The 9899-nt window shown below is 40.0% G+C and overlaps 1 protein-coding gene across 1 annotated transcript in view; it reads right to left on the bottom strand.

Annotated features, from left to right (window-relative positions):
• LOC118415869 overlaps positions 1 to 9074 on the bottom strand; it is a 29201-nt gene extending 20127 nt beyond the window's left edge. Inside the window, exon 1 of the mRNA XM_035820725.1 lies at positions 8392 to 9074. The gene's annotated coding sequence lies outside the window, so the exon portion shown is untranslated. The remainder of the gene's footprint in view (positions 1 to 8391) is intronic.
• Positions 9075 to 9899: the final 825 nt, after the last annotated feature.

Here is a 9899-nt window from a genome sequence, read left to right as displayed (position 1 = left end):
CATATGATAAACCCTCGAGTGTTTCCGTTATTGAGGCCTGGGCCGCCCTAAGAGGCCCTTAAAAATCAAACAATTTATTGCCGAAATTTACTGAATCTACGATGGCTACCCTCATAGATCTAAATTAATATAATAAATGAAGATGTGAAGAAGTTTTGTATTTCCACATAGGAAATGGGATCCTTTCTTTTACAGTCCAACAGGTGAGGATAAAGAGGATTTGATTGGATTTGAGAGGATGTAACCTGGTTGACTAAAAGCAGAGTTTTAATCTCTCAGAATTTTAGTCATTTGTAAGGCGTAATACCTCCCATGCTGCCTCTTTACATTGAAGGTAATGCACCTGGTGTATGTATTATTGTCGATGGAAAAAGGAAAATCTACTTAATGAAGAAATGTTACTTGTCTTATTGAGCCACACAGAAGACGAGCCAGATCAGGGTATTGGCGGCTTTTGGGGGGTTTGGGACCATGATAAATCGGGTACTGAGAGGAGGTAAGTTATGGAGACTTTTGGTATAGCAGTGAAAACCACACATAAACCATCGTGTAAACTTAATATGGTCACAATAATGAGAAGGGCTCTGTATGGACATATAAGATACAGATCTTTTATTTCACAACCCTTGTTTTATTTTCACATTTTCAGTTTCGGTGATCGTCTGTCACAATCCTCAGGGCAATTCTGACTGGTGTACTGTACTGCAGCTATAGTCGTTGCTACTTACAGATGCAAATACATCATTGGAAATCAAGCAAGGACTGTGAAATACAGTAGAAACCGCTTAATTGCACACCCCATTTGCCAATTAACCGTGTTGTGCAATGATGCGAAGTTATCCAGCTGGACCGCATCAGTTCGGGATTTTGGGATTCCGTGCAATTAACAGAAGTGTGAGGTAATACATTGTACGATTAACTGGCTTCTACTGTAGCCTTTATAAAAGTACAAAAGATGTTTATTATCTACGTAAAAGATGTTTGAGAAGAAAGGCATTGTCACAAAGGAACACAAGCGTCGACTATATTTACCGATAGTGTTGAATAGTTCTAGTTAATTGCACGGAATCCCCAAATCCCAAACCTTTAAATTTGCAGTCCGGCTAGATAACTTCGCATTATTGCACCATGCGAATAATTGCACAAAATATGCTGGCAAATGGGATGTGCAATTAAGCGGCTTCTGCTGTATCAAGAAATAAATGCAAAAGCTCATGCAAGTAGGTGGGGAAAAGCAGTGTTCCAACTGCTGCAAAATTGATAGCATCAATGAAGACTCACATAAGACAGTATGTTATGAAAAACATGGAGTCTAAACCATTGAAGGCATACAGTCATATGGAGGCATAAGGGCTGTAGAATAGCCCAACAGGCAAAACAAGCAGGTAATGCAAGACAAAAATAGGAAGATGCCAAATCATGGAACTAAAAAGCCTTTGGTGTTGGGGTCAGAGAAGTGGTGACCTTTACCACAGTGCCACATACTAATGACCTTCCAACATTAGGACAATCGCAACACCGGTCGGTAACACACAAGTCACATCACCTTCTTTCTGACAGGTGACATGCCCATTTTCTTACATTGTACGAAATATCTAATGTATGTATGATCGTTCCCTCTGACCAGTATCTCAGACATGCCCAACGTTAAACCAGAGGAAATCTGACTTGTGACTTACACACTTGATTCAAAATGTCAGTTCATTCCGACCAAGGACGTTATGTTCTTGCATGGCAGGCACTGTGAAATATGTATACACTAATATATTGACTACAGTCATCTTGTTGTAATGTTTGAAGACTTCAATTTTTGCGAACTGGCAAAAACCTAAGGCCTCAAAGCTATTAAAGGCAACTAAAATGTATATCAGACTATTTTCATATGCCCGTTACACACTCGTTCTCATTGAAATATCGAATATGGCATTTTTTGGTCGAAAAATAAATCGGCTTTATTTTCAGTGAAAACTACGTGGTTGTTCAGGAAAATTCCTCCTTTAACCATAGCCAAAAATGGCAAGTTGAACTTATTATTTTCGGTCCCATTGGTAATGCATTACAGGGCATGTAACAAACGTTACCGGTAACGTTTGTTACAACAGTAGACTTTACCCTGTTTTCTTCGAAAGGACTCACCTTATTGACTACATCATTTAGGTATAAGTGAACGTTCCTCAGAGGAACATTTCAAAAGTGGGCAGCTTTTTTACACCAGGTCAAAAAGAAAGCTTAGACAGCATCGAACAATGGTAACGTTTGTTACAGTCATTTCTGTACAACATTTTTTTAAGCAAGGTGGGATACAAATGACAGTCAACAACCCTTTTCTTGTTTCTTTAAAAAGCCAGAAAAACTGTACAGCGTCACAAAAACTATCATTTCTAGTCTTATACGTGGATAATATAACCGTGGCAACCATCGTACTCGTGATGGTAACGTTTGTTACAGAATCTGGCGACAGGCATGAACCACCTCACACAGCCTCCAAGATCAGTGACAGGAGCGATCTGACGTGATCTGACGCTAGTTTCACCTACCGAACTATCATTCTGGGAACTGAATTGTTACATTTTTGGCTACTATTTGAATTCTTCGTTTCTTCTCAGGCGACAGCCATATTTTAGGGGGTGAAATCACACCCGTGGCTATAATAATCTTCTAAGCCATCAACCAATACGAATGCTGTTGTGCATCATTTGTAAAACATTACAGGGGTTGTGGAAAAGTGAAGGAACCAGTGATGTTGTCTATAATTTGCTCCATATCAAGGCATAAAGTCAGGCGACAGCATTTCGACATTTAAATGAGAACGAGCCTACAGGCTCAATGACAAAGAAAATTCCCTTAGGCATTGGAGACCATCCTAGTTCTAGGCACATGCACATGTGGAAACTTGTAGGTTGTAAGTTTTGTAATCTTTACAACAGTGTAGAAAAAGGCATCGGTAGTTTTGTATCCAGTGTGTCAAGTTTTACAAGCCTGCCAGAATCTTCAGTTAGCTACGTTTTACACCAGATATTACACTGCTCCATTCTAACGGGTCTCCATACATGAAAATTTTGTTATAGACTTTGTTTTTGGTTTGCCCTTATGTTAACAAATGAATGGTCAGGCATAATAACACACCATTAGACTATAAGTGTTTTGCAGTTTGTCCAACGCAGCAAACCTGCACTGCACCTGATATATAGTCAATGAGGTTATATAGACATGTCTAGATATGCCTATATATGTCGATATAACCTCCTTTATAATGTAAACCATCATTGATCAAGAAAAGTACAATATACTTGTATTCATCCCAGAGTAACCTTGTTCTTGACCTTTTGTTATGGTCTTGTTTCTAGATAAATTTTTAATATGCATGACGCAGTCCTGCATCCACATATCCTGTGTCACATATGTGGTGCCGGTAACCCCCATGCAGAGCCTTTTTCATTGTGTACGACATACTAGATATACGCTGTGAATCTTAGTAAGGTATCTACTAAATGACGAAAAAGAGCAAAAGATTTGTAAAAAAATGTGTGAAATCAAGGTAATTCATTTTCAGGTATCCTTATAACCCCCATGTAGAGCCCAAATTAACATTTCCAATCAATTATGATATTTTTCACAATTAAGTATGATTTACAAGATGACAGGAGCAAAATCAGGCGTCAGAGAACTTGACTCTCTGCTGTTTTGGCTTGAAACATGACTGAGTACACCCTTAGCAACGGCCTTAGCAACAGTTTTGCTAACGATTCTGAAAGAAATGACGTAAAAAAAACACATTTCTGCATCTGTTACATGTTAAACATTTTAACACGATTCCATGTACTTCTACTGATGTAATTAGAGTAAAATACTACAGAAAAGTAAGTTCTTTGCATCAGTTTTGTTGTGGAGTACGATCTGAAACCTCCTTAACAACAGCCTTAGCAACGGCCTTAGCAACGATATTGTCACTATAAGCTGGCAGATGTGTCATTCTTCACACATTCATATCTCCGGATTTCATTGATGGATTTCGATCATTTAAAGCTTAATATGCAGAGAAGGATAGGTACGGTAAGTCTAACTCATCAGGCAAGGCCCCATAGGTAATGTGAATAAATGAACGATATTGGAACGTAAAGTATATATTTTTCACCAGAAAATCACCAAAAGATATGATTTTAGGCAGTCATAATTTCGTGTTGAATCACAATATCAGAAATCAATTGATATTTTTATGATCCTCTTAGCAGGTTCTACCAGCCTGTGAATTTTCGTGGAAAAATATTGATGTTTAATTTTTTGCCCCTCCCCCTTATTGAAGACACGAAATTTCCAGATCATTTAGGTGGTGATAGGTTTGAAGGGTGATAGCCGGTAGAAAGCTACCATACCAGAATGGCTATCACGTCAAAATATATGCCACAGGCCTTCTACTATTCAAAAATAACAAGGAGAATTTGCCACCCCGGAGGGTACCGATATGTGAAATTTGGGGTGCTGGCCCATGGACTATATAGTGTATTGTTGCAACTGATGCGGCGGAAACGATAAATACGTCACAGAGTATGGTCTGTTTCGGTCACTCGTTTGTAGGTTATATGTGAGGGTTCGCAGAGTTAACGTCCGTCAGGATCAAAGAAAAGCGGACTTTGTTCACACAAACAACCCGATTTCTACCAATTAATTACAATGGGTATTAAGAGGGGTAATATATTGGGGGTGGGGGGTGGTGGTCAATGACCTCCAAGTACTTTTCCACTGACGCAAGTTACATGTCGTAAAACCCATTGTTTATATCGTGTTCTGTACTTTGGCTCTGCCAAACATTTACACTAACAAGATATCAAAACAGGACGTTCTGTTGCTGTATCAAGGAAAGTCGCTAGGAGACCCAAAATCTAATCATTTCTTCCACTTGACATTTCATAACCGCATATACCAAGTTTTATAACAATCCATTCCTACCTCCTTGAGTAATAGTTATTAACCACATACATATATACACAATAACATAATAGAAATGCTACCAAAAACATAACCTTATTGGCGAAGGTAATAAACCATTCTTTTAACATTTACAAAACATTGCCCGTTGTTTAGTTGTTGTGTACATAAAGAGAAATCACAACGAAAGTACTTCCACTAGTGTAGGGTACCGGTACAGAAAATTCAGGTACAGGTACGGTCCAGGTCCAGAGAATCAAGTCCAGGTCCTGACCTGAACCTGGACCTAATTATATGTGAAAACTTGTGAATGGGGGATACTCAAAACAATGGTCCATTTTGCTACAAAGGATTCCGTTTGGTGGAGTGTCCGACGTCCATTGGCGTTTTAAAATCCTATCTTCATGTCAACAATTAACACTTACTGACTCTGTTTTATACCAAGTTTGACTGTAGAAAATCGGTACAAATGGAAAGAGCCTTGACGAATATTAGCTAGATGGGCATAAAAAAATTCCAAGTATGTTTTTTGGATCATATATATGGATGACGTCATCGTGTTTAATTTTATTATTTTTTCTATGAGAAAATACAGCACTTTGGTATATACCACAGCAATGAAGCTATGATTTTCATGTGCACAATGATGAAAGCTACAAACTCACGTTCGCCCATCTTGATATCTACTAACGATCTGTACTTATCAAAACATAACTGTTTTCATCTAATTAGAAAAATCATTTTCTAATTAGTCTACAATAATAGATTATAAGTATGTGGCTATGTGCACTGCGTAGATGCGAGATTTCATTTTATTTCATCTACATTCATCTACAGAGCAACAGCACTCTGGAACACTCTCCCTACTGCTACTCGCACAGCCACCTCTACTGCTTCCTTCAAAAGAAAACTGTGGGAATGCCTAGGCGACCCTTACGCATAGCCATACACGTGTATATACAGACCCTGACCTCTCATTGTAAATATTGTTGTTGATAAGTGATGTTATATATTCCATTATAGATTATATGTATGTCATCCTACACCTTGTATATACTGTATAAATGTACTTTTGTATTTCACCTCTATCCTTTACGAACTTAGAAAATGGTTATTGATAAGTATCCTGTTCAAATCCACATGTATTGTCTCTGTTTTGTCAGCAGGGTTAGCCCTTTGTAATAGCCATAGGCTAGTTGGGCAGCCCTGGCTGTGTATCCTGAACAGCCAAACCAATAAATAAATAAAATTTTATTTCCCTTTCGCGGGGCAACATTGCAGGCGTATTGTATATGATTACAAGTCCAGGTGTTGTTATTCCACTGGAATAGACGTCGACAGAGCGGTTCAAATTCCAACCCATACCCTTTGTGGGAGCATGTAGTATCGGCAATGACATTCAGTGCATATACGCAGCCTTGAATGTCAATTTCATTAGCAATCTTTCGAACCCCGCATTGCCGCACCGGTGCCCCAGGTGCAGTGAGATACCACCTTTACGACAGCGTATAGAGGTATTTCCGTTGTATAGAACGGGGAGGTATTGTTCTATGAGAGTTGTGGGTTGCGTAAACAGGCTGTTATGCTGTAAGTGTACACGTGCACGTGCGTGTAATAAAGAGAAAACCCAAACAATGGGTGGTTTTACCTGTAGTTCTAAATACAGGAAAATCCACTTATAGAAAACAAAAGATCTTCGAATACATACTCATTTGGTTGTTATTAGTTATATAAATACTAACAGAGTCTAAGCGCTATAAATGCCACTTTTTCTCACCTGCATACATACATTTTTTTCACATAGTTGGACTAGTTTTTATACATGTAGTTTTAGGTTGCAAAATTACGCAAACTACAGTAAATGTATTTAAGTTCGCGGTAGCGCCATAGACTGCAGCCTCATACTATAATAGAAAAATGTGGTTTTAAGTTCGCGGTGTAGTGGTCACCGCGAAAACCGTAAACATAAAACCACCGCGAACATTTCTGCGTTTACAGTATCGAAAGTTTGTCTCATTTATTTTGCCAACCTCATTGTTTAGATTTTGGAATGAAAAAAAAAATCGTTGCTAACCAGACGTTGATGGAGACCAGTGAGATCAGCGTTTACGTTTTCTTACGTCTTGTGTGTATGTTTTTTTTAAACATAACTTGGTCATTAAAACCTCTTTTCCTACCTGTAGATCAATAGATATAACTGGGTATCAACATATCAATCAATGCAGTAAGCTTTAGAAATGCTGGTATGCAGTTCGGGGGGTTGGAGGGAGGGCTGACGAAATTTGTACAGGAAAATCGCAAAGAAACATTGCTCATATGTGATCTACTGAACGTGAACCATTAGTTATCACAAACTGATGAATCACGAAGGGATAACCGGACTACCTTCTCTCACTGGCAATTATTTAGTTTGAGAAATAAACTAATAAAACAACATGCGACTCATTTTTATGTTGTGGTGGGATGACGTGACCGAAAATCCTAGCCTCTACCAGGCTCCGTGGATCGGTAGAATCATTATCCTCACCATCCTCGTGGTGAGGAAACGTACTCATCTGGCCGGCTAACTCCCCTAGCGTACAATAGACTCTATTTGTCCAATTTCTACAATTAGACCACCGATTCACGAAGCCTGGTAGAGGCTAAGAAAATCCCTGATTAGCGTCAGATTAGTGACATAGCGTATAAGACACGACATATGTCACAAGTTTGAGAGTGCTATCATGGAACCTTCTGGAACTGGAACTTTCGTTCTTAATCATGCACATTAGCTTTTGATTTGTATAATCACTATCCAATCATAAGGCATCACTTCTACTTATAAAAAATCATGCAAAGGGCCCAGCAAACGCACTTACTCTCTGTCTCAACAGCTATCTATCTACTAGTATCTATCTATCTATCTATCAAAAAACAAAACGACTACATCTTGTGTCCAGAACACGAGATATCTAAACCTGAATTTCCAGTGCGGTACCTTAGAAAGCCACTAGGAGGCCCATTATCGAACTTGCCTTCGGTTTTCTGACCCCTACCCACCTACCAAATATCATCAGGATCCATCCAAGACTTCTCGAGTTATACTGGCAACAAACAGACAAGCGGCACCGAAAAAACGTAACATTCTTTGTGAATGTAAAAAAGGTGTGAAAAACTGTCTTTTCACTAGTAGTACTATACACATCAGACGTATACATGTACATTGAATGTGTCCTCTTGCGTGTTACAATAAGGGCCCTTCAAAACCCTTGTCTGTCAAATACGTATTACTTAAAGGGCTCTTGTGATAAACAGTAACTTTCACACAAACCCATTCGTGGAAACGAGCACGTAGGGTTGACATTGAATCCCCAAATCGTTGATCAACAATGGACTGGTCAGAAACATAACCTTACACACTACACAAACACACACACAGCATAATAGAATATATGGAATGCGCATGATGCAATGTTATTCTCTTACCTGAGTATTTTCCCGCTACGTTTGCTGCATAAATTTGTCCCAGACGTCGTCTGTGGTGATTTTACGTCGTCTGTGGTCGTCTGACCGAAAATCCTTGCAATCAGTCTTTGAGATCAGCCGAAGCTCCTTGTGCGCCAGATATGGAAATAAGACGATTACGAGAAGACGATTATCTCTGTGTTCATCCTTAGAGACAGGTGTGAAGACGCCTAGTTACACCTATCCTTTGGGACGGCGTTGTCTGTTGTCTCCGTGACTCACGTGAACATCGTCGTAGTAGCCGAAAAAAATCCTTACGTTTCTCCAGTCAGTAAGAGTTTGATTTCTTGTAGAAAATGCTGGTTTCTTGGACGACGTTTTTTCTTGTTTTTCCACCGCCCGTAGCTTGCTCAGGGCGGGCCCCACTCTCCAAGTAGCAAAAGTCGTCTGGTCGATCGTAGGGGCGCTATGGAGCCCGACGATAGCCACAGGGTTCGCTCGGCGGGCACGTCTCGTGTTGTTCCCGGTTAAACAAAACGTGCGTACGATCTGATAAATTATCCTACTTAACGGGACAAGGGTCCATTTTCCCTCTTTACAGCACACACGCGCGTTCGACCCTCGCTCACGTAATTTCTTCAAAACACCTGCCTTGTTCAAATCACTCCCTGCTCCTGTGTTCGCTCTCAAGCACGGTTCCGGTACAAGGGGGAGATTCAATACACATCTGAGGGGGGTCGCGCCGGAGGAATGCCCGATGATTGTAGATTGTTGCTTGGTAACATAACATAACATGGCGCGCTTTTGAAACTAGACCAATTATACGACACGCTGTATATTATGATAAAAGCGACATATATACAATGTATGGGTCATGCTACTGAGATGCTAACGACAAAAACAAGTGGCCGTCTCCAATATATATTCTTGACAACAATTCAGCGCAGTCGTAGCGCATGAATATTACGTAAAATACGTGATTATAGTCTCATGGGCTACGTACTACTACGTAATCTAAAACGTCTGGGACGCCATCTTTTAGTAATCTCCCGCATACGGCATTAAACACCAATTTTCCATACATCTGTGTATGATGTAGTCTACACACATAATCTAATGAAACTATTTACATTAGAACAGTTTTCACAGATATCCTTAAGTCTAAACATACTAAAAGCGCGGTTGGTGAATACAATGAATTACGATTTTTCGTTAGCTAACAGTTAATAGTGCAAATGCAGCTTCACTACATCTTGTGTATCTTAGCCAAGCACACATTGTTATCGTGTGTTATAACGTGTGTTGGGTTTAGGGCTGGGTATCGGTATAGCGTACCGGTGTGACAGCGTTCTCGCCCCCCCGTGATCTCGCCCCCCAGGGGGCGAAATCACTAGCGATCTCGCCCCCCCCGGGGCGAAATCACTAGCGATCTCGCCCTCCCCGGCTAGTGATCTCGCCCCCCTACCTCGCCCCCCTTTAGCGATTTCGCCCCCCCCCAAAAAAACCGGGTTTACATGACATTTTAGAAG

This window comes from Branchiostoma floridae, chromosome 5, assembly GCF_000003815.2.
Source record: "Branchiostoma floridae strain S238N-H82 chromosome 5, Bfl_VNyyK, whole genome shotgun sequence".
In the NCBI taxonomy this organism is placed as follows: domain Eukaryota; kingdom Metazoa; phylum Chordata; class Leptocardii; order Amphioxiformes; family Branchiostomatidae; genus Branchiostoma; species Branchiostoma floridae.
This window is presented reverse-complemented; position numbering and strand designations above follow the sequence as displayed.